General features: G+C 49.7%; 1 non-coding gene across 1 annotated transcript; it reads left to right on the forward strand.

The window, feature by feature from the left end:
* Positions 1 to 3,645: 3,645 nt before the first annotated feature.
* On the forward strand, positions 3,646 to 3,810 carry LOC149356424 (U1 spliceosomal RNA). Its single transcript, XR_016291979.1, has one exon. It is a non-coding gene; the product is annotated as a U1 spliceosomal RNA (small nuclear RNA).
* Positions 3,811 to 5,221: the final 1,411 nt, after the last annotated feature.

Here is a 5,221-nt window from a genome sequence, read left to right on the forward strand (position 1 = left end):
TTCGTCTCTAACCTCAGCGTCACCTCTTGGTAGCTCATTTACTGCAGCTGACTGCAAAGAATAAACAAAACAGGAATGTATTAGCTACAACAGACAATGACGAAAGCCCGAGTAGGCATGCTTTGAGAAATCTGGCCGATTAGTGGGTCAGCACCTTATCATGGCATGCAGTGGGCCCAATTAATGCTGAATTGTTGCTCCATCCTCAAACCGCTTGTTCTTTACCCAGATTGAGCATTTGAGACTATTCCAGCTGACGAAATCGAGCGGCCGACAGTACCTTTCCAAAGCAGAGCTGTCCAGAGTGTAAGCTAGGTCGCTCGTGCCGACATGTACGAGAATTGTCTAGGCTGTTCGAGGTACGATATCCAGGAGCGTAAACACATCCACGATGATGCCATCGCATTAGGTGACGAATGCTGGAGTAGCCAGGCATATTAGATCAATATGTTAGATGGAGTGTGTTGGGCTCGACGCGCCGTCTGCAGCGACGACAGTTGGCGCCAGCGGGACTGGGCTACGTGAATAACGGCCGGTTTCAGCACGGTGAGTGTGTGTGTGTATTTGTGTACGCGTTTGCTTGCGGTGTCCCGTTCTGGGAAGTGTTTTGGTCGCGCAAACGTACGCCCGCCGGTGGCTCCTTACCCTCTCCTTCGAGGTCGAGAAACGGCCGTCGCCCCCTCCTTCACGGCCGAGAGACACTGCTGGCTAACCTTTGCAGCAGCTGTTATCGGCGGCTGCTGCGGGGGGAGGCGTGGCGGCGCAACCAGGGGACAGAGGCCCCTAAATCGGCTGTCGGCGGAAACGCGTCTGTTTGGATTCTCAAGTTCGCTCAAAACCGACAGCGGACCGACAACGAAAGGGAGTCCATCACGGTGCGGAACGGCTCCGACTTGACAACGAGAATGTGTATATCACCTTAGTTGCCGCAAAGGGACTCCTAATTCCACGGAACGATGGGTGAACAAAATACACAAATCGACCATCTGTGCGTGGGAGGACCGGCGAGAGTGTGAATGTCCCGCCTTTTTGTCACGGTGGGAGGATCGGCGAGAGGGTGATGTTCCGCCCTTGTGTGGGCGGGTTTCGTCAAGGAATGCGATTGGCGATGTTCCAACAACCAAGTTTCCCCAGATAGGTACCTGAGGAATTGAAAATGTATAAAATGTGGCTTCAGTGTGCTTCTAGAAGGAGACTCCTGATAACCTGCTATGTAAATAAAATCGTCTATCTTGTCTGGCAGTAACCGGCTGCATCTTATTCCGCACGTTGCTGGAGAAAGGAACAACTTCGGAGACCATCCGGAGGTACGAACCACATTGCACAAACATATCTGAGTGCTTCATTTTTGAATCATCCAGTGACTGCCGAGACATCAGACATTGCAAATTTCTCACAATGCGTTTTTCGCCGTGGTTTTCTGGAGTCCATAGTTGTTTCATAAGGGGGAATTGAAGGTCTTATGGATGCGGTGAAACATAAAAGCAGCTGGATCGACTCAAGTTGAAAGAGCGAACAGCAGCAGCAGCAGCAGTAGCAGCAGCAGCAGCAGCAGCAGCAGCAGCTGCAGCAGCAGCTGCAGCAGCAGCTGCAGCAGCAGCTGCAGCAGCAGCTGCAGCAGCAGCAGCAACAGAATTGGGCGGTAACAGCGAGTCATGAAGTTTTTTTTTTTTTAAATGTGTGTGATGTGCGTTTGTTCTGCGTTAAATCAGGAAGGCAGATAACACTGGACGAAAGAGCTACTACTGGGGCTAGTTGGAAATACATACTTGAAGGAATTGGTGAGCGCTAAAAACCACGGAAAAAGGACGAACACATAGGACGTCCTGTGTGTTCGTCCTTTTTCCGTGGTTTTTAGTGCTCACCAATTCCTTCAAATAAGACTGGAGATGTTAAGTGCGCTGCGTTTCGACTGAATATATATTGATTACTAATGTAGCTTTTATGCTCAGTTCAGTGGTGCCCGTTGCAGCACTGTTTTCCTTTTTAAATCTGGAACTTTATATTGGTTTTTGGAGCAGCTGCCGCGAAACCAGTATACTAACTCAGTGCTGGCGCCTGACCATGCTTGAAAACGCCGAAATGGTGCGCTCTCAAAACAGTTTTCTTTTGTATAATGGGAAGTATTGAGTAAGATACCGGCGATACTGCGACAGAATTGCACGCTGCAGAAAGCCAGCATACTGATGCATGGCCAAAGGTGGATGTGCAAGGTAATATTGGGGATATTTCACATTAACACACCCTTGCCCAGGTCTTTAATATGACAGCTTTGTCACCCGGATGCTGTCGAGATAGCATATAAAGCATTTTTTGGAGTGTGGGAGGATAAGTAATGAGCACGGAATACCCGCAGCGAGTGCTAACGCCCCGAAGACCGAAAATGGTACTCAAACTTCACTCAGCTAATCCCCTGCAGCGTTACACCAGGCAGAATGCTGGCAAAACACGTTCACGGGGTAGCATGAGGGTGAAACCAACCGCGACCTTTCCCACAATTTAAGCTCCTTCACCAGAATTTGACAGCAAGGCGCTTCTAAATGTAACGCCAAGCTCAGACAATGAATATTCACGCTATGCCAACTTACATTAATCTACAGAGACAACAAGCTAAACGTACCGACCAAAGCCTCGCCAGCTGCCCCTCTGACCTCATCCTGCACGCTCCTCGTGTGGACCATTGTTCTTTTAGTGGCTATGTACACGATATCGGGCGCCGTCTGCACGATGCACCTGTAACAGGATATGGCGATGATATGAGGCAACCATCCGTGCTATAAAAACTGAATACACGAAGCCAAGAGCCACGTGGCGATCCAAACAGCACTGCTAGGCACGCTTAGACACCTAGCCGCGGCGGCGCTGGCGGAGCGCTCACTGGCTGGAGCACCACAAGTCCCAGGGTGCATCGCAGTGGCGGTTTCGTAGCGCAATTGCATGTGATTTAGTTTAGTTCATGGTGGTTTAACGTCTCAAAGCGACTCCGTCTATGAGGCACGCCTTAGTGAAGGGCTCCGGAAATTTCCACCAACTGTGGTTCTTTAACGTGCACTGACATCGCACAGTACAGATGTCGCTAGAACTTTGTTTCCATTGAAATTTGACCGCCACAGCTGAGATCGAACCAGCGTCTTTCGGTTGAGCGATGGAGCGCCATTACCACAGTTCCACCGCTACGCACCCCAGCTGCTTGCGAAATTTGTTTTTTTACGATTACACAAAGTCTAAAGACAACCACACAAAGATCCATGGAGAAAAGTTATCTCGCATCACACAGCAATACTGGAGTTTTCTTCTTCTTCCCAAAACGTTTGCTCTTGCTCTGTGGATAGCACGCGTGATCGCTCGCCCAGGGCGAATGAAAAGCGTGAGCGCGTGCACTGCATTCTCAAGCGCGTAGCGGTCGGAGCGATGCAGATTTCCATAAAACTGCACTTTAATAGGTTCTTTATTTGAAATATTGCAAGTTTCAGCTTGTAGTTAATTTTCAGACTTGTTCATCGACGTTAGTACCTCCGTTTTCCCTACCTTCGCAGTATCACGCAACACTTAGATACCATTTTTTTTCGAATAAGGTGCTCCTATCACCTGAGAATGGTTAGTGGACTCTTTCGACCGGTTCCCAGAGAGCAGGAATTCGAAGTCACACTTACCTGGTGTTGGAAACTCAGTGATCAACAAAGCTGAGTTCCCGGGTTGAGGCCGATGCATTGCACTGCGGCCGGCTGAAGCCCGCCTCTTTCCCAAATTGGGGAAGGTGGAACACTAAATTTTTGGTAGTGGGGGTTCGGATGGCACCACGAACCCCCGAACTAAATGAATCAAAAGGAAGATTTTTAATACTTTCTTCCGGGTGGAGGCCCAAACTGAGGAAGCTGGAACACTAAATTTTTGGTGTTCGGCAGGCACCCCGAACGCCCGCACCATACGAATCAAAAGGAAGACTTTTAATACTTTCTTTGCAATGAGGAGATCAGTGAAATACGCTTCTAGGAACCAGGCAGTAAAAAACTATGGTTATAGGCTGCAGGAATAGCGGGTGCAGTTATTAGTAGAGTGCGCAGTGTAAAGTTATGGATGATTAATGTCTTCCTCAAGCCGTTCAACAAGCATGAAGGCCTCTCACCGCACAGACAGAACAGGGATAGCTATGTAAGTTAATCAATAAGCGCAAGGTAGAAAACATAAGGAAGTTTAATATCGGGAGAATCGAGCATGCTCTGAAGAGAGAGAGAGAAAAAACTTTTATTGCAAAGGAATTCCGGCACGCCTCTGAGTGCCAGCACGACCGCACTGCACTCAAGAGTCTATGTTTTTAAGGTCTATAAAACTGGCAGTCCGGCTGGTGGCGACGGTCTGCACGGCCGAGTCCTCCGAGCGAAGCAGGGTCTCCCAGTCCTCCCAGGTCTTCAGGTTCTCTAGACCCCGCGGCGGAGGGTCCGCCGGGCAGGGGGGGAGGATGTGGAGGGAAGAGGCAAAGGGTTTTGGGCACAAGGCGTAGGCAGAAATGGGGAAGGATTGATTAGAGCGGGCTAGGGTAAGGCGAGAGTGTGTCTGTAGTCTCACCAGTTTGTTGCGTGTTTGTTATCTAGGGAGGGATGGGGCAAGGTGCGAGCTGGCGCGAGGCTCTATAGGTCTGTGTAAGCTCGCTCAATGAGTGCATGCGCTCCTTCATGAATCCCCGGTCCGAGGCGACATGAGTCCGGTCAATAGGGATAAGGCTGTTATGATCGCCTGATGTTCAATTCGATTAAAAGCTTTACAAAGATCCAAAGCCATGAATGCCTTGGTGTGACCCGGAAGAAGCGGCATGTGGTGGTGGAAGAAGAGGAATGTGGTTAGCTTAATCGTTCGAAGGCTTTGGAGTATAAGTGGTTTGTTTGTTCTTGGTAAGAATATTACCTTCGCGCATCGCCCGGACTGCGGCAGGTTCCCTCCCGTCAGCACTGGCTGAAGGATTGCGTAATTTAAGTGATCAATCCGTCGTCAAGATTACGGACCGTGGAGTTTGTGATTTGGTCTCCACAAGGTGCGGAGTTGGTTCGGGGAATCGGAAGGGCTGATATGACTTCTTTCTTGGTGATGTCTGTGTCGAGTTTGTGATTGGCTTGTCCTGTGTAGGGCGGTAGAGGTGTGGGGGTACATGGAGAGGTGTATGGGGTTGAAGTGTGTCTAGGAGGGTGTCAGGATCGTCAATGTGTTAGTGTGTGAGGCGTGCCAC

This window comes from Amblyomma mixtum, chromosome 3 (genome assembly GCF_055824585.1).
Source record: "Amblyomma mixtum isolate Tamu chromosome 3, ASM5582458v1, whole genome shotgun sequence".
NCBI lineage: Eukaryota > Metazoa > Arthropoda > Arachnida > Ixodida > Ixodidae > Amblyomma > Amblyomma mixtum.